General features: G+C 37.4%; 1 protein-coding gene across 1 annotated transcript in view; it reads right to left on the minus strand.

Moving 5' to 3' along the window:
* The window catches only part of LOC141440127 (uncharacterized), a 265,808-nt gene that overhangs the window by 74,301 nt on the left and 170,183 nt on the right, over window positions 1-21,324 (minus strand). The window lies entirely within an intron of this gene.

Raw genomic sequence — 21,324 nt, forward strand, 5'->3', positions numbered from 1 at the left:
TTGGTGAATCCTAATATTATGATTGGTTTTTTATAGCACGTGGCACGGATTGCTGAGGACCTGGGTTCGGTTCCCAGCGCTGGTCTCTTTTTCTGGTTTATCTATGCATCCATGTCTCAGTTTGTATTTTCGAAATCCAAATACTCTCTATTCCTAAATTTTCCCACAACATAGTCAAACTATTCCTATTAGCTGACACTTAACTTAGAGTATACTTAGTGGCGACATATAACACTCTACTAATGAACACGCCATCTTATCTTTTTCTTTCAAAGCTTCAAAGGACGGTTAAACGAAATTAGTAGGTATTGTGAAAGAAGAATGCTGGCTTAATTAAGCTAGGAGAAAATACGTTTGGAGATTTTTCGGGAGTAAAGTCAAGTGGGAAGAAAACTACGTCTTACATACAACAATTTTCAGTCTCTTTTTATATTGAGTTATTTTAACACAAGATAAATTATTAACCAAAATGCACCCGTTTAAAAGTGATACGCAAAAAAAACACGTTTGTAGATTAAACAATTTCGAGGGATGCGTACAATTTCGTAGGTGTCAAAATAAATGTTATAGACAGCCGTATCTGTGTTAATTAAGTGATAGTAGTAGCAAAACAACACAACCTCATTATCTAACATCTGGTAGATTGGTGAACGTGAACGGTTGTGTTGCTTTGAAGATGAGCTCTGCAGGTTGAGTTCGAAACGCGTCAGTGTAGTGTGGTGCTGGTGATAGGGTGTAGGTACTGCCATTTCGGCAAAATATTTTTCGCCAAATTTCACTTCCCAAAAAAGTTATCGCAGTAGTTTAATTTCCCAAACGAATCTTTAGCATATTCACATTTCGCATTTTATTCATTTGGTCAAATTATCATTTGGCATAATTTTACATTGTCAAGTTTTATTATGACCAACGTTTATTAAGCAAACGTTTTCTGCTACCAGAAAAGTAGGTTTGGTTAGATTAGAACTGCGTCCCTCACAGAATCGAACTGCCATCAGAAAAGTAGGTTAGGTTAGGTTAGAACTGCGTCCCCCACAGAAACGAACTGTTACCAGAAAAGTAGATTATTATGCCAACCAATATTTTGGGAAAAGTGCTTTATGCCAAACGATACATTTGACCAAATAATACTTGGTAATATGAAACATGACTAAGTAATTATTTTTGAAACAATCATTTGCCAAAAAAAAATAATAACTGTAAAATTGCGATAAGTTGTTTTAGAAAATGATTTTTTGCCAAATGATAATTTGAGTAAAATATTTTGGGATGTGTTACTTTGGGAAAAGTTTTTTGCCCATACATTAGTAATCCAGTGATAGATGCTTTTGTGTGATTTGTGTGTGTTCTTACAGTGGCGGTGTTCAGTGGTGTGGAGATGGAGGAACTGCATAAACACATTTCTTGCATAAACTTAGCTATATCATAAGGTTGCGCGTGAGCAAAGTAATTGTTTCAGTTCATTGATATGGATCTCCGCAAATAACGCCTTATTCAATAAATAAGACAGACAATGTAGCAACATTAATAGGGCTCCGTTTATTTAGGATCTAAAGACACTGTTCGAGCCTCCTCTTAAGTTACTTAACTTTCTATTTAATAAATCTTAGCATAGATCTAATTAACAAGAAACGTTAAAGGTCTAATTGTTAATGAACTGCGAGGCGAATGATAACGATCCTAAATCCAGTTTAAACATTAATTGTAACTTTGACTTTGAGGTGACGATTACTTTTAATGTAATGAAAATGATTTAGTTGTTACCACGTGAAAGAGGCTGTTTGCGATTGTTTTTTTATTCGGAATTTCAGAGTCAATTATGTAGTGTTTTGGAAAATTCTCGAATAACACTATACTCTATTTATAAACCAAGATACTAACATGACAGTATGAAATATGTCAAATGTAAAAATAATGTGACCAGCATAAAACGAATAATGCTGTGCCCTTGGTGTAAGTTTTCGGTTACAAAACACGTCTCGATCGCGTTCGCGTTAAAATCTCAATTTGTATGGAAACACGAACATCGCAAACGTTCCGCTAGAGGCATTGTTCGTGATTCCATATAAATTGAGATTTTAACGCGAACGCGATCGAGACGTATTTTGTAACCGAAAACTTACACTAAGGGTAAAAGAAGGTAAAAGAAGAATAAAATTGAAGCATTCAATATTCTACTTTCCATAAACATTGAGCTTTTAGGCAGAACTTGCTTAGAATCAAATGAAATTTAAACATCAACATCTACAAAAAGTCAAAATATCTCGTAAATGGTGGCATTTTCATTAGATTAATTTTACCTTTTTTAGAATTTCGTAAGTGCCCTACATGTGTTAGTGCGTCACAGATCCGTTCATATCTTAACATTTTATACGTATAACATAGTTACTTACCGAAACTTTCGGTGATTACCGGTTGTGGCACATCACTATTTATGAGATGTAAAAAACAGGTAACACATGAAACTTCATTTTAATATCTCGGTTTAATAAATAGAGTATAGGTTATAGACTGACACGAATAAATAATTAGAATTTTTGTGATCTTAATTTTTTTTCTATATTATGGTGAGGATGGAATTGGTGTCGCGTAGGGCGGTGGCGGAGATGCGGCAGGGATCAACCCAAATAACTCCTCGGAGCACTCCCCGTTGTACATGCGATAGAGGATGCACAGTGAAGCTACATTTCTACGCAGCGCCAAGGAGTCAAGTCGATCAGAAATTCATTGGCAGCTGACTATTCGAGTCGCTCTCCGTTGTATGCGGCCCAGAAGAAGAAGCTGGTACTGGAGAAATTAACTTCATTTGAATTAGTGAACATTCTCTTAAAGTTAATATAAATCAAAAATAACACGGTGTATAATAGGTAATTTACCTACCACATTGGTAGTACCACGAGAGTTTAAAGTGAATGATTACACACACAGCTACATGGAGAACTGATTGCATAAAAGGGGAGTGCATGAAATGAATGAGTGAACGTCAAAATTCCGCTGTCATTTTATTACATGACATGTTCTTGTGTGCGTGACCTCAACTCTGGTAGCACTAACTATACAACTCGCATCGGTGTAAAGTTTAACGTCTAGTTCATCATTTTTATGGGTTGAAAATCTACTAACAAAAAGGGGCAATAACAATAAACAAACATGCCATTATATGGCAGAGGACGGATGCGGGAGTTTGACCTCGAACTCCAAAGATGCAAATTACAGCTTCAGCAACAATAAGGTGCGTTAAGAGGCACCCTTGCTGCTACTATAGCGCTATTATACTTTGTTGAGTCATATTTTAAAATGAATTTGAGCTTTTTAAGGGGCCGCTCTTTGGTGTCAATTTACTTCGTTTATGTTATGACTGTTGGAATGACAGAAGAAATTGTAACGGTAACAGCAGGAAATATTAGATGAGAGAGAGAGAGAGACACGAGATCAGTGGGAAATTCAGAAGAGATATAGTTAAGATAATAGTAAATAATGTAGTAAAGTAGGTACCTAAGTATTCATAGAAGAGTTATGTCTTAGAATCTTTATTTTTTTGCTTTTTATTAACGACGTTGACCGAATTTTTGGGTAATCCTTTTATTGTACAGACACACAATTATATTTATTATGGCATAGTTTTGCCTCGCTAAAGGGATAGGAGAAGGCACAGGTTCAAATTGAAATATTGAAGCATTATTTTAAAGTCTATTCAAAGTCAAAGTCAAAATATCTTTGTTCAATTTAGGCTACAACAAGCACTTATGTATGTCAAAAAAAATCCACCACCGGTTCGGAAAAACCTCTGCTGAGAAGAATCCGGCAAGAAACTCAACGAGGTATATATTTTTTTTAAACAGATATTATCAGAAGACAGCGTATTAAAAACCTAAAAAAGCTTAGAAGCAGAAAACTGTTATTAGAAATTGATACTCTATATAGTGACAATAATATAATTTTGATGACTTTGCAAATAATTCAAAATTTTTTTTTCGAATAATTATTCTTAATTTAATATCTTGTGATCACATAACGGCTCCTTAACCACCGAACTCAGCCTAACTGGCACAATAAACAGAATGGACCCCGCTTTATACAGACTCGAAACTTTTTAATTTTGCTTCCGAACCCGGTATTGTACTGCTAAGACTTGCTAACATTTTCAGCCCCTTTATGTTGGTAAGACCAAGTTAATTTGAAGTTAAAGCGAAGTGAAGACAGTTTTAGAGATACTTTGCAAGTTTTAAATACGTGAGCCGTTTGCTACTGACACCGTTTTGCATTGCATTTTTTTGAATATACATCCTCTTCCTCCAACAAAGTTAACCCTTTATACCCTTTGTCCATTTATTGGAACATACTACTACATAATCAAAACCTGACAAAGAATATTTTTAAAGCTAGTCGTATTTTAGTCGTATAACAATGGAAATTGTGACGTATTTTGAAGCTGATAAGGTTCAGTTTCCAACTCAATACAACTGGTCGCTAAATCGCCTCTACCTTAAGGGTTAATGGATGACTTAAATATCGTTCACGGTGGTTGCAGGCCGCTTCCAAACCAAGCATCTGGAGGTCCATGCGGGAGGCCTATATCCAACAGTGGACGTCCCATGGCTGATATGACATCCTCTTACCGTGAGGTCTAAATAGATTAGCTATATCGCATTTTTAGGGTTCCGTAGCCAAAATGGCAAAAACAGAACCCTTATAGTTTCGCCATGTCTGTCTGTCTGTCTGTCCGTCCGTTCGCGGCTTTGCTCAGGGATTATTAATGCTAGAAAGCTCTAATTTTGTACGGATATATATGTAAACTATGCTGACAAAATGGTATAATAAAAAATAAATTTTTATTGTACCTCCCATAGACGTAAAGTGGGGTGTTTTTTTTTCTCATCCAACCCTATAGTGTGGGGTATCGTTAGATAGGTATTTTAAAACCATTAGGGGTTTACTAAGACGATTTTTCGATTCAGTGATTTTTTTGCGAATTATTCAACTTTAAAGTGCAAATTTTCATTAAAATCGAGCGTCCCCCCCCCCCTAAAATCTAAACCGGTGGGTGGAAAAATTTGAAAAAATTCAGGATGATAGTAAGTATATCAAACTTTCAAGGAAAATTATAACGGTTAAGTTTGCTTGAGAATTATTAGTAGTTTAAGAGTAAATAGTAGCCTAAGGTATAAAATATACCTAAACTATGGAAGATTTCTCAGCGCTGGTCTCTTTTTCTGGTTTTTCTGTGCATCTATGTCTCAGTTTGTATTTTCGATATGGGTTCGATAATGTTTTTTTTTTAATATTACACATGATTTTCTATAAAATATTGTACTACACCATAATGGTGGCCTAAAATAACAAAAGTTCAATCTCTCAAGAACGGATGAGCCGATTTTGATAACACATTGTTTGTTTGTATACTCTTTATTGTACAAAAAGGAAAAACAAAAAGGTTACGTACAAAAAAGTAAAGTATTAAGTACAAAGGCGGACTTATCCCTGCAGGGACATATCTAAGAACCATCGCTAGAAAACAGCTTTCAATTAAAAAAACCGCATTAAAATCGGTCCACCCGTTTAAGAGCTATGGTGCCATAGACAGACAGACAGACACACATAGCGGTCAAACTTATAACATCCCTCTTTGCGTCGGGGGTTAAAAATAACATTATGTTACTAGTAATTTTCAGTAATTCCAATAGAAATTTATTCAACTGTCGAATGTAAGTTAAACGTCCGAGTGCTCAAATTCAAATTCAAAAATTCAAATTCAAATGATTTATTCAGTAAATACGCCGCAATGGGCACTTTTACAGGTCATTTTTTTAACTACCAACGCTTTCGGAAAGACCATCACTGCCTAGAAGAATGCGCCGCAAGAAACTTGGCAGAAAGTCATTTTTTCATAATAATATAATTACAAATAAATACTTAAAAACTATATTATACAATTAAAGAAAAAAAAAAAAAATAATAATAAAAAATACAGGGATGTATGGGGTCCCTTAGTTACAATACTAAACACTAACTATCATCATCATCATATCCCAGCCTATATACGTCCCACTGCTGGGCACAGGCCTCCTCTCAGAACAAGAGGGCTTGGCCATAGTTCCCACGCGGGCCCAGTGCGGATTGGGAACTTCACACGCACCATTGAATTGCTTCGCAGGTTTGTGCAGGTTTCCTCACGATGTTTTCCTTCACCGCAAAGCTCGTGGTAAATTTCAAATGTAATTCCGCACATGAATTTGGAAAAACTCAGAGGTGCGAGCCGGGGTTTGAACCCACGACCGTCTGCTTGAGAGGCGATAGGTCAAACCACTAGGCCACCACGGCTTTTTTACAACACTAACTAAACACTAACTATATCTAAACTATATCTACGTTCAGTGGAAGTGTAGAATGCTTCCACCGTCATACATTTTAAAATACTCGACACGCCAATGCCCAATAGATGACACCCTGCTGTCATCTCTATTGCTCATGACATAAGACTAAAGATGCCAACAATTGGGACGGTGTCGAGCTCTCGTACGTTTAACTTAATGGTTTTTATGCGTGCGAAGCCACGAGTAAAATCTATTCAAACATGAATGTGTTAGTATCATGAGTGCTGTGCCAATCCCAAAGTAACAATTCGGTATTTTTGACTATTTTTGATATTGAAAATACAAACTGAAATATAGATGCACAGAAAAAACAGAAAAATAAGACCATCACTGGGAATCGAACCCAGGTCCTCGGTAATCTGTACCGCGTGCTATACCGCTACACCACTGATGGTCAAACCATCTGTATGTGTGTGTGTGTGTGTGTGTGTGTGGTCTGATATTTCAGTTTGTATTTTCAATTTCGGTTTTACGGGATGACCGTAAAAGTAAAAATTTGGAATTAAAATAAAAAATACAAAAAGATTCCAAAAAACCAATCTTTATTTTTGATATGTTTTATAAATTAAAACTTCACAATGCCTGTTATCGAATAGAGAAACAATTTTTATGCTACCTTTACAAATAAAGTTATATAGGCTTGAAAGTCAAGATTGGACAGAGAAAGACATACTTGCATGTGACGTCACACGCAAGTAGCGCCGTACTTGCTGCATCCAGAAAAGCGTTTGAGAAAGAGATAGGTATATATATTTTTCAAAAACTCATAAATTTAATTTTCAACCGATGTAAGTTTTCTCTTCGCTAAACACTGTCTGTATGCCTATGTTCATAATAATATGTAAGACATGGCAAATTCAGGAGTTGTCAAATACTATATTAGTTTGTCAGAGATCTGAAATTGAACAACTATCAACTCATGACGTTCAGAATTTACTATCTTCAAACAGTTCCCAAGTTGAAGTTGAACCAACTATTTATAGTTTGAGAACTATGCGTCGCAGAACCCTAAGTTTTACTGCAGAAACCCTAAAAACTAGGGCGCAATTAAGGCAGAAATTCGCCTTTGAAGTTATATTTTACGACGGTATAAAACGCCTTGTCATTTTCACGCGTTGTTGCGTATGGGACTGTCGTAGAGAAAAGTGATTTGGTGAATAATTTTGTATAGTTATAGCCGTAACCCGTGACTCTGCATAAAATTCATTTATTGCTATCCCGCGGGAACTATTGAGTTTTCCGTGTTCAGAACCTGTCCTGTCGTTTCCCAGTACCAAACTATCTGTATAGTGTGTGTTGTCTATTGTATTAGTTTACACAATGAGATAACAAAACAAACAGACTTACGAACTTTTGCATTTATAATCATCATCATCATCATCAGCCGGAAGACATCCACTGCTGAATACTGCTGCTACTGCTGTGCTTACTGTGTTGGTGTGCAATAAAGAGTTATTGTATTGTATTGTATTGTAAAGGCCTTCTCTTAGAACGCCACAATGAACGACAACTCGCCAATTGCATCCACCGGTTGCCCGCAACTCTCACGCAGTCGTCAGCTCAGCTTCATCTTTTTTAGAGACATTGGCGTCAAACTTATTTTTCACTTCTCATGCTCGTAAAGTTCGAATTTATGCTGACTTTTATGCTCTAGTGCATTAAGAAAAAAATCGTATAAGACCAATGCAATCAGGCGTCAACAGAAACAAACAAAAAAGTTTCTATATATTTTTTAATATTTTTTATTTATATATAAATAAATAGCAATTCGTGTAAAATAAAATAGGTTTCTTTACATTTAGAAATCAATCTAAGTGTGCGTTTCACTTAAATTGATTTCTAAATGTGTAAAACTCGAGCATTAAACCCGTTTTCCCCTCGACGTGTCTATCAACCCTCGCCATACCGGCTCGAGTGGCAATATGAACGTTTCGAGTAAAATGGCTCGTTTTATGCTCTTTTTGTACAATCTACTATTTTAACTAAAATAATTTATTTGCTCACCCGCGACCTTATGATAGCTAAGTTTACGCAAGATATGCGCGTTCGTGCAGGTCCTCCACCTCCACACTGTAAGAACACACACAAATCACTCAAACCCATCTATCACCACCACCATACTACACTGACGCTTTTCAAACCTAACCAGAGCTCATCTTCAGAGCAACACAACCGAACACCATGCTACCAGATGTTAGATAAAACTAAAAAAAAATCCCTGCTAACATGGTGTACTGTTGGTTGGTGTAGGTCGGGTGAGCAAAGAAATTATTTTAGTTCATTTATATGGACCTCCGCAAAGTAATGCCGAATTCAATAAATTAGTTAAAAAGCACTTTTATGCTTGACAGTATGTCTTCAAATGTGTCTTGGAATATGACGGATGCTTAACGAGATTTGAGCTTTTAAAGTACAATAACGGCGAAATCAAGCAGTTAAGCTGTTTTCAGGGTTCCGTCAAAGAAAACCCATTAGCGGAGTTACGGGATGAAACGAGGAAAATCGGTTTTATTTGGATTTTTTGGTAAAAACGTTATGTGGGTAATGGCGTCGGAGTAAATTACTTTTTCACTTCTCATGCTCGTAAAGTTCGTATTTATGCTGGATGTAGGCGACATAAAATGACTTTTTATGCTCTTGTGCATAAAGTAAAATCTTCGTCTAAGACCAAGGCAATCAGATGTAAACAGCCACAAACAAAGAAGTTTCTACATATCATCATCATCGGTTCTCTATCATTTGCCCGAATTTCATATGCCCGAATGTATCGTTTTCTAGAACTTTCATTTGCCATAAAGTAATTTATTTCTGAAATAGTAATTTCTTCAGACCTACCCTAAACAAACCTAACCTAACCTACTGCATTATAAATGATGACATTTAGAAAAACCCTGAAAACAGCACGCTTCTATATATATTATGGCAAACGTTTGTATGGCAAGTGAAATTCGGGCAAGTAAAGGTAAACGCATCATCATCAACATCATCATCAGCCGGAAGACGTCCACTGCTGAACAACCTCCCCCTTAGAACGCCATAATGAACAACAACTCGCCACTTTCATCCACCTGTTTCCCGCAACTCTCACGATGTCGTCAGTCCGCCTGGTGGGAGGCCTGCCAACGCTTCGTCTTCCGGTTCGTGGTCGCCACTCGAGGACTTTTCTCCCCCAACGGTTATCTGTTCTTCGAGCGATGTGGTCCGCCCATTGCCACTTAAACTTGCATATTTTTCCAGCTATGTCGGTGACTTTAAATTAGTTCTTCGAAGAATTTCCGTATTCCGGATTCTATCGCGCAAATAAACTCCAAGCATAGCTCTCTCCAAAGCTCGTTGCGTGACCCTGAGCCTCTCTAAGAGGCCAACAGCAAAGGACCACATCTCAGGCCGGACGTTGACTTATACTAATTTAAAAAGCGGCAAAGTGCGACTCGGACTCGCCCATGAAGGGTTCCGTAGCAGCAAGGTAACATAATATAAAAGTTTTCTTTACTTTACGATTTATGACGTATTAAAAATAACAACTTTCGGTGGAAGTTTGCATGGTAATGTTACATCATATTTTTTTTTAGTTTTATAATTTTTTCTCTTATTTTAGAAGTTACAGGGCGGAGCGGGGAACATACATTTTACCACTTTGGAAGTGTCTCTCGCGCAAACTATTCAGTTTAGAAAAAAGTGATGTTAGAAACCTCATTATCATTTTTGAAGAACTATCCATAGATTAAAGTTCTAAGTATGGGGAACCCCCAAAATTTATTGTTTATTTTTCTATTTTTGTGTGAAAATCTTAATGCGGTTCACAGAATACATCTACTTACCAAGTTTCAACAGTTTAGTTCTTTATAGTTTCGGAAAAAAGTGGCTGTGACATACGGACGGACAGACAGACAGACATGACGAATCCATAAGGGTTCCGTTTTTTGCCATTTGGCTACGGAACCCTAATAAAGAAGCCTAAAGGTTCGCTTCACGCGAACTAAACTAACCAATCTTTTTCCCTGACGTTATTGCATTTTGGTCCCTGGAAACCACAGGGATAGTGTATGCGTGGTCGGTTACAAAGCGGAATCCGGCTTCAATACAAACAAACGTGTTCAGCTTTCGATTTGTGTGCTCAGTGCCGTGTTACAGTGGATCTATTGGTTTCTTGCCAATTCCAGGAGGGATGTTGTTGCATGGTAATCCTATAGTTTTAAGAAAAAGTTCATGTTCAATTTACAGTTATGTTGTAAAATAAATGTCTACGTATAATAATACATAATAGAACTAGAACTAGCTTTTTCTCGCGAGGAATTCAATTAACTCGCGCTGTTCCCTCGAGAGCTGTCCATTTTTCTGGGATAAAAAGTAGCATGCCACTCTGGCCCATAAACTATCTCCATGCCAAAAATCACGTCGATCCGTCCCTCCGTTTCGACGTGCAAGACGGACAAACATACAAGCACACAAATACACACACTTTCACATTTATAATATACATGTAAAGTTTTTTATGAGCCGTAAGTACCATAATGATTTAAATATTTGTTATCGTTTGTTAAATACTTCGCCAACTTGATACTCTTTAGCTAAAACCTGTCATGTAACTTGTTGTTTTTTATTTTTAATAAATAAATAAATTTGTATGTAATTTACAAAATATTATCTGTTTCAATAGCATCCGAAATAAACGAAAGCCCAATAAGTTAGCACGTTTGTGAAGTAAGATCATAACTTTAAAAGATCAATTTCTAAATATACATCGCGTATTAATCCGTCCGAATTTAGCAATACACAAGAAATACGGACCGACTCGAGTAAGTAAGCTAAGAGCTGCAAACGAAAAATATCAATTTAAAAAAATGTATAACATAAAGCGAACATCACATAAACAGCGGCATCTTCACCCTTATGTAGTTAGTGTTTCATTGGCCCGCACAAAGCGGTTTGCATCATCTTTCATAATGTGAACTGCTAAGGAATAGAATTCGCTCCCGTCGTAAATACGAATAAGCTGTCACTGAACCAGTGAGATACGAGTACACCTTTGGCGTCATTTGCAGTTAACATCAGGTGATTAGGGGTCAATGACGGTCAGTTTTATGTAAAAAAAATAAACTCCAATGAACTCCGACTCTGACGAAGAGGGAATTGAAAAGCGAAAAATTGATTAGGATACTTTCTTTTATTCTAAAATAGCTCCTTAAGTAACATTTTGAGAAATCTTAAAAGTATTAAATAAGTAGGTAGTTACATTTTAACTGGATCTCTCAAAAAATGTCTCAGCTCATAACGTTTATTCATTCATTTATTAATTTCGTTTCATGTTGTACATACGACTTTACATTATTTTATAAGTCCAGGAACATGAACCCGGCAAGGGCACAGCAATCTTATAGATATACAGTACAATTAAATTATTAGGTAGAATAGGTTAGGACTAAAATTATCAAATTTAATATGAATAGTATATGTTACATTTACATAAAAAATAACTTTCTAAAATAATACAGGCAGTGATAATAATTTCTAATGATACATTAATTTATACAAAATTATTGAGGTAGAATAACATTATAACAAAATTTACAATTTATACATACGAAAATTAGAATACTTATGTAAGAGGTTTTTAGGTTTCAGATAGAAAGTCTTGTGTGGTGTAGTAACATTTCCGAACCAGGAGGGCCCTCAAGTCCTGTTTGAATTTTCGTAAATTAAGTTCGAGCTTAATGGTTTCTGGCAGTTTATTGAAAATTTTAACACACATCGCAAATGGGCCAAAGTGCACCATTTGTAATTTTGACTCAGGCCTTTTCAGTTTATCATGAGGTCTCAAGTTTTCTGCTCGCGTATATAAAGGAAATAAGTTAATAGTAAGTAAATTCAGTAATTTTATTATTATTACAGACCACCGAGCAACTAATACCAACATGAATAGAAGCATAATGGGTGTAGCGTCACTACTTTTGACAAAGTTCGTGACTCATAATCGATGATTTTTCTGAGTTAACTTAATGAATACTTCGAACGTCAGTTTTGTTGACAAAGTAATTTGAACAGCTGATTGAGACGAGTGAACAAGGTAACGGCCAACCTTCTGGATTGAGGAGACACTGAAAGAAGAAGACAATAGGTCATATCACTCGAAGAAGAAGTTGGCTAGTGAAGCGATGACATTGCGAGAGTTGAGGAAAACCGGTGGATGCAAAATTTCGTTCATTTAAGATTTAAAAGCTTTGTTTGACAATGGAATATTTCTGGGTAGCAATAATGATGGTGATCTTTAACTTTTTCCATTAACTAGATATAACATTGTTGTTCAGCTCTTATACTACGCCGTGTGAAGTCAGACAAATTACCCGCTTAACCTACTTCGCCAAATATCCATCAACCAAATTGTAAAGCATCAGTTTGTTGAATTTTGTTTGCGTAGAGTTAAAGTCGTTTTTTTTTTATGGTATAGGGGGCAAACGAGCAGGCGGATCGCCTGATGGTAAGCGATTACCGTCGCCCATGGACACCTGCAACACCAGAAGAGTCACAAGTGCGTTGCCGGCCTTTAAGGTAGGAGTGCGATCTGAATTATTAATAAATGTGTGGTAAGCTAGTGGTTTGACCTAGAGATTTTCAAGCTAAGGGTTGATTCTAGCGCCTGCCCGCATCTCTTGAGTTTTTCGGAATGTATGTGTGTGCAGATGTTCCATATCCACACTGGGTTAGCGCTGAAACAGTGTCTCCAACCACACCGTTATTATGGTAGATCTACCGTAATTTTTCTGGATCTACCACGTACCGTAGAAATGTTATTACGGTGCCACATTCTACCGTAATTTTATCCGTGTCCATACTTCTATAATGGCAATACTTAGTTTAGTCAAATATTACAATTTTAATAGGGCAACACTGCAATGAGCGTGCGGTTAAAGTACGACCCGCAATTGTGCATTCTGCACGACAAAATTTGCTCGACCTGAAAATAAAGTTCAAACCTTCAAGTAATCGTAGGGTTTCAATTATCAGGTCGCGCATTTAGTGTCGTTCATAGGCCAATCAACATTTTACCCACACTTTGGGCGTCTCCGGCGTTACCAAAATTGTCTCTGGCGTTACCAAAAAATCGTACTTCCAACAAGATATATATCACGGTTTAATAGGTTGAACTTATGTAATTTTTAGCGAAGAAAAAAATTAATTCGGTTGAAAATTGGATTTATCGCGATTATTTTAAAAATCTATATATTAAAATTATTATTATCAGATTTTTTCTAAAACGCTTTTCTCTATGCAGCAAGTATGGCGCTACTTGCGTGTGACGTCACATGCAAGTTAATCTTTCTCTGTCTAATCTTGAAATTCAAACCTTCATAACTCGTTTATTATTTAAAGATATCTTAAATAGTTATTTATGCAACTGTATTGTAATAGAGGTTTTATGAAACGACTCGTAGCCGAGTGTCATAATAGGGTCACATGAGGGTTTTAAGGCCTAATTACGTACAGTTGCATACAATATTTTATCTACATCCGTATATTAAATTCTCTATCATGTGTTCAGGAACCATCGAGAATGACCTGCGTTAACGAGAACTAGGTATGTCTGCCAAGAGCTGCGCCTTTATTTAAAACATTTTAATGTTATAACCAAATATTTAAGCAACAAAATAAATTTATAAACTGTATCATATAAGGGCCATGAGGTGAAAGCAAATGTCACAATGATAACGCATGAATGTCTCATGGGTGATTATAAATTTGCATACTTTTTCAACGACCTCAAACATAAACAATTAATAAATAATTAATACTTACATAGGCGGAAACAAAGTTTTTGTCGATTTTAAGGTAGCAAATTACTGCTCACTTCTATTGCCGTGTTTTATTTTGGCACTCGCACGTCGTGTCCCAATGTCCCTTATTATGATACAGGTGCATAAATAACTATTTTCTGTTCGATTAACAAGTCAAGTCAAGTCAAGTTTTAATTTATAAAGTAAATAAAAATAGTAAAAATACCGATGAACACGCTTACCGTGTGCAGACCTATTTATAATTATCGCGACTCAATAGGTATTTATCGGTTGCTGTCTTTGTCAGGGACAGATTTGTACTTGGTTGGCTGCATTCAGTCATTGAACACTTCCATATAATTTGAAATTATACAACTCTAGTCGCAGTACAATTGTACTCGTACACGATACTGCGGCAAAAGGGATCTTATTAATTTAAACCTTCGGCATTCATAAATATAATTTTTGAGCCGAACCAATTAATTCACAACAGATTCGGATTTAAATTAAATAATTAACAAGCAAATCAGCTGAGCCAATAGAAGAGTCCATTGCAGTTGGCGTTTCAACTTCGGAATTGTCAGTTTTGGGTGTAAACGAGACAGGATGACAGCATGTCTGATTGAAATTATTTTCATCATAAGTATCATCAGCGGAAGAATATCACAGGGAAATAAAATCTCGTCACTTGCATCCACTAGTTTTTTGCCGCAACTCTCGCGATCTTGTCCTTTAAGTGATTATTGAAAGACAACAACTTTATCTTTTGTTTCTTCTTTTGTGGAAGAAATGGAATTTTCTTTGGGATGAAAACTCAGAAACTCGTTGACAAAGCTTTAATTATCAAAAAAATTATAAACTTTTACAAAATGTAGTTAAAGTGCTCGTAACGACGGTAAGATGCAGAGTGGTGTAGCTTCACGCAAAGCTGCTGAAGCGCCGAAGCGCCTGAATAAAACGTAATGCAATCTATTGCGTTGAAGTGCATGATTGTTGTGTAGGCGTGAGCCGGAACATCCTCCCGCCCATTGAAGGAACTTCAATCTCTCTGGTTGACGGGCAGCAACGGGCAGAGGCGGACTAAAGGTCTGCGAGTGCTTCCTCTCGCAGTCATCACGTCGGCCACACGGGAAATGCCATCTGCGCCTTGGAACAGGCGCGTGACTCGTCCTAAGCGCCAGCACAATGGGGGCAAGTTGTCTTCTTGCAGGAGAACTAGGTCACCAACATGTAGCTTGTCAGTATTGGACTTCCATTTTGTTCGATGCTGTAGTTCGCATATGTACTCCCTCTGCCAGCGTTTCCAGAAATGCTGTCGTATATTTTCTAGTTGGCGATAGCGATTTCGAGATGATGCTCCGTTCTCGTCTGAAGCCGGTGCTGGCAGCGCATTCAGCGGTCTTCCAATCAGAAAGTGACCAGGGGAGAGGGGTAGGAAGTCGGATGGTGAGGATGAAAGTGGACTTAAGGGACGACTGTTTAAAATCGCCTCGACTTGTGCAAATAAGGTGGAAATTTCCTCAAACGTTAAATGGGCGTTACCCATTACACGCTTTATGTGGATATTTAGCGGAACGTATGCCGGCCTCGAAAATACCCCCGAAATGAGGAGCGTAGGGCGGGGAAAAGAAAAATTTTATATTTTGTTGATTTGCAAACTCAACTAAATCATTAGACCTAGTATCAAGAAAATAATTGATTTCTTTCGCAGCTGCCACAAAATTACTGCCATTATCGCAATAAATTTCGGTTGGCTTTGCCACGGCGGGCAATAAACCTCCTAAGAGTCATCAAGAAAGCGTCCTTTGTAAGATCGCTGACTGCTTCAAGATGGACGCATTTGTATCTTAAACACACGAACAAGCACATGTAGCACTTTAAAAGTCGTGCTCCTCGCCCTTTGCGATTAATAATCATAAAGGGACCAGCGAAATCTATGCCTACGGTTTGAATGGGAAGTCAGGTGTTATTCTTTGTGAAGGTAGATCGCCCATTTTCGGAGTCAACAAATTAGCTTGGAAACGCCTGCAAACAGTGCAGTTCCTAAAAACGCGGCGAGTCAAAGTTCTCCCATTAGTGGGCCACACGGTTTCCCTAACTATGGCTAATAATAATTGTGGACCAGCATGTAAGTTTTCCTTATGTTTATATTCACAAAACAGTCTTGCTAAGTAATGTGATGAATCCAGAAGAATGGGGTGTTTTTTGTTATAAGAATAACTTGAAAATTAATACGTCCGCCCACTCTAATTAAATTGTCATCATCGACGAATGGCGATAAGGACAATATTTTAGATCGTGGACTTAAAGGTTTTTTGTTTTTTAATAACTCGTATTCTTGTGGAAAGACTGTAGTTGAGATAGCATGCACAAAAAATTAAAAGATTCATTTAGTTCGTCTGTAGTTAAGCTCGTTTCGGTGCGTTTGGATTTAGGGTTTTTTAAATTGTATATAAATCTTTTTATATATCCTACAATATTTTTAAGCTTGTATAAGTTGCTAAAATTTTCAATTCTTATTATAGGATCAGTTGAATTAATAGCTAAGTTAGATTTAGTTTCAGGTAATTTTTTGTCGTATTTTATTTCTAGTGTAGGCCAGTCCGATTCACCTTTAGCCAAGAAGTCGGGACCTGACCACCATAGCTTGAGCCCAGAAATCGTACTCGGGTTAACGCCTCTGGATATTAAGTCGGCCGGGTTCGCGTCGGTTGGTGTATAGCGCCAAGAAGTACGTTGTGTTGTTTCTAGTATCTCACCGACCCTATTAGCAACAAAAGTTTTTAGTTTTCTAGCATCGCCGTTCAACCAGCTAAGAACGATGCTTGAATCACACCAGTGTAAAACCCGTGTAGGTACGTATCTGATCGAGCTTATAACAATTGTAGTCAGCCTAGCAGCGAGCAACGCCGCGCATAATTCTTGACGCGGGATAGTGGTTGGCCGCAGCCGAGCAACCCTTGACTTGGAGCACAGCAACCTAACGGTCACGTGATTACTATTGTCTATTGATCGCACGTAAATGCACGCCCCGAGGGCCTTTTCAGATGCGTCACTGAACGAATGAATTTCTATTTCCTTTGGTGAGTCGCAAATAACATTTCTAATTATATGAATTTTTGATAAAGCTGGCAAGTTGCTAGTGAATTCATTCCAATCATTTTCGATTTCCTGAGGTACGGGAACGTCCCAATCAATCTTGGCCAACCACAACCTTTGTAGAATAATTTTAGGTATTATTATGCAAGGGCTTAAGAGTCCTAAGGGATCAAAAATTTTCAGAGAATGCGACATGATGAAGCGCTTTGTTATTTTATTACTGTTGGGAGAGGCTAAAGTGGGGAAGTTGAGCGTATCCCGCGAAGGATCCCAGTTAAGACCGAGTGTGTTCGTTGATTCGCTTATCATTAGACTGTTTTGCGAGTCGCTAGAGTTGTGGTTTTCTAAGACAGTCGATAATTACTTTTGAACTTTCGCAATCTAAAACAGCCAGAGTTCAAGGCTTCAGAAACCGAGCGTTTAATATACTTTAGCTGCTCAGGATGGTCAGAACCAGTAATGAGATCGTCGACATAGAAGTCCCTTTGTATAATAATTTTAATCAATGGATCCCCACACTCCTCCCCAGTCTGCCAAAGACACCGTGTGCTTAAATAGCTCGCACTTGCGGTCCCGTAAGTTAGAGTATTCAATTTCCAGGTCTGGATGGGCAAGGACTCATCTTCTCTCCATAGAATCAGTTGTAGGTTACGGTCCTTTACATTCACTTCAATTTGGCGGTACATTTTTTCTACATCGCCTGTTAGTAGGTATTTGTACTGACGTGCCCTGATTAAAATAGAAAAAAGAGAATCCTGTACGTTTGGACCCACCATTTGCAAGTCGTTGACAGAATAGCCTGAGGAGGAGGGGGCAGAACCATCAAACCACCACCTGAGTTTTGTAGATTCGCTATTTTGTTTGAAAACCGGATGATGGCATAAAAAGTAGGCATCATTAGGTATAGAAATTGCAGAAATAGACGCATGACCAAGCTCAGCGTATTCCTTTAAAAAGAGTGTGTATTCATGTTTTAGTTCATGATTTTTGATAAACCTTTTCTCTAAGTTTAATAATCGTTTTTTGGCCATATTATAGGAATTGCCTAAACAGTCGGGAGAATCGACCAGTGGTAAACGTACAGAGAACCTACCCGATGGCAAGCGACGAGTGTAAGTGATGAAATGTTCCTCGCATGCCTTATCGGAACTATTTAGAACTGGTTTTTGAGGGACTTCGTCGAGCTCCCAGAATTTACTAATCAATGTTTCAATTTCATTGTTTTGTGTTTTTGACATCATCACGTGATTGCAGTATAATTGCTTTTGCTTGGAAACAGCTGAACAAACGGGGCCCGTGATAAGCCAGCCTAATTCTGAATCTATTAGTTTTGGATTATTTGGACCTAAAGACTTTTGCTCGAGCCCTAGGATATCCCAAAAAATATCCGCACCAATCAATAAGTCGATCGGCGCAGGCAAGTGATAATTGGGGTCGGCTAATGTTATATTGTTAGGCAAATTCAATTGCTGTATGTCGACTGGTACCTTTGGCAAGTCGCCCGTCAGCTGATCCATAACAAAACACGACACTGTTAACATAAATGGTTTATTAATTGATTTTAATTTAGCAACACATGTTTCTTTAATTTTGTTTGTTATGTTATTTCCGATTCCTATCACATTCATGTCAATGAGAGTAGAAGGTAACTTTAGTTTTTGTTGTAACGATTTACTGATAAAAGAAGACTCGCTTCCGCAATCTAAGAGGACACGGGCCTTAATGGACTCACTTGTGTTAGGGTTAATCATTTCGACTATAGCAGTAGATAAAATCACCTGACTTTGGCTGTCCACGTGATTAGAAAAATTTGAAATTGTGTCACTAACAACATCTTTAGAGTTTGTTAATGTGAAATCATTGTGTAAAATAGTATTGTGATTTTGTTTGCACTCGCGGCAAGGTCCCATATGACAGTCGCTTAAGGCATGACCCTGTCTTAAACAGTTTATGCACAATTTGTATTTGTTTACGCTATTAAGTTTTGTTTCATAGTCCATTGATTTAAAAGTTGAACAATCATAAATCCTATGGTTTTGGTCACAAATAATGCAACGATAATTAAAGTTAGTTTTGTTTACGGCAAATGAATTTAATGTATTTTGACTCCTTTGTTGAAATTTATTGTAATTGTTATTATTTTGATGGTTGCTACAACCTGAAGACGGTGACTGCTGTAATTTGATGTAACTGTTGCTATTTGGATTAGCGGAACTTGATTGAGGGGACTTGGGAGACATGTCACCTTTATTACGGCTGAGGGACTCTAAAACATCAGCGCGATCGTTTAAAAATTTATGAAATCGCTCTAATGTAGGATACTCATCAAATGTATTACGTAGTTCCTCCCACTTAGTCAACGTACGAATATCTAACTTTGACGTCATTATATGTATAATCAAAGTGTCCCATTGTTCTGTAGGTTGTCCTAAACTGCACAAGGCACGAAGATTTTTTGTAACGTGATCAACTAAAAATCTTAACGACCTCTCTGACTCACGTACAATCGGGTGAATATCGAATAAAGATTTAAGGTGATGGCTAACCAGTAATCTTTTGTTGTCATACCTCTCACAAAGTAAATTCCAGGCCTCCCTGTAATTAGCGGATGAAACTTCTAGATTAGAAATTATTCTCGCTGCGTCACCTTCAAGATAAGAAATTAAATAATGAAACTTTTGAATACTAGAAATGCTCTCATTCTCGTGTATAAGTGACAAATACGTATCTCTAAATTCAAGCCAGCGAAAAAAGGAACCTCCAAACTTGGCAATTTGAATTTGTGGCAACTTGACGCCGAAATCACGATGATCATGATGGCACTGAGCATTAGAATCTTGGGAGGCACGACGCGTCTCATCCTTTTTTAAATTAATTTTATCGATATACATTTTGGCAGTGGCTATAGTTATAATGATCTCCTGCTCAATGGTATCACGCTCATCAATCTCAGTGTCGATAGACTCGCAATTTAAAATTTCAATTTGAGTTTGCAAATCATCAAATCTAGTCAGCAGCCCCTCAAATTTTGTTAATTTTAAATTTAATTCAGTAAATTCCACGCTAGATAAGTTTGTCCTTTGCGTAACTTTATCCAAAAAGCTTTGAATTTTGTAATTTGCCCTTTAATCGAGCTCCGCTTAGCTATCAACTGCCTTAACTCCATTCCATCAGGATTATTACCTGCACCAGGACTCATTTCAATTAAAATAAAAGTTACCCTGCGCACAAGCTCAAAGATACAAGAACAAAAGAACGTAAGTTATTAAATTACCCACGCACCAAACCCGGAGAGTGCTAACTCAAACACAGAACGAATAAAAAAGGGATTTGTTTTACGATTTCAATAATAAATATTAAACCATACGCTCCTCACTGGGTCAGGTGCATTCCAAAGAACCGGTTGGGCCCGCGCACAGCTGATTGATAGCGAGCCTGTACTGATAAGTAATGTTAACGCGTAGGTACCTAACCGCAATCGCTAGGCCCGAGTTATATTCAGAATATCGTGCAAGATAATTATTTATCCGCGTAAGTGATTATATTAGATATATAAGGCAAGAAATTTTAAAAATTGCCGTATAACTATAGGCGTTATTGTGAGGTTGAATCGCTTAACTACTAAGTTAAGAGCGTAAAAAAAATAGGGATAGACTCTGGATTTGGGACGCGTCAGGAAATTAAGGCACTTATCTGAAGGAATCCCGCGATGCGCTGCGGTGCGATACTTTGGATGCCTCGCCGATCCGGATGCTTCTTGCGACGGGTTGTCTGATATTTTCTTCTTTAAAATGCTCCTTTAATTCCCTTTGCGTCCTGTCACGGTCGCCAATGTTTCTTCTTTTGTGGAAGAAATGGAATTTTCTTTGGATGAAAACTCAGAAACTCGTTGACAAAGCTTTAATTATCAAAAAATTATAAACTTTTACAAAATGTAGTTAAAGTGCTCGTAACGACGGTAAGATGCAGAGTGGTGTAGCTTCACGCAAAAGCTGCTGAAGCGCCGAAGCGCCTGAATAAAAAAATGCTCTATTCCGCAAAGTGCATGATTGTTGTGTAGGCGTGAGCCGGAACAGTAA

This window comes from Choristoneura fumiferana, chromosome 22 (genome assembly GCF_025370935.1).
Source record: "Choristoneura fumiferana chromosome 22, NRCan_CFum_1, whole genome shotgun sequence".
NCBI lineage: Eukaryota > Metazoa > Arthropoda > Insecta > Lepidoptera > Tortricidae > Choristoneura > Choristoneura fumiferana.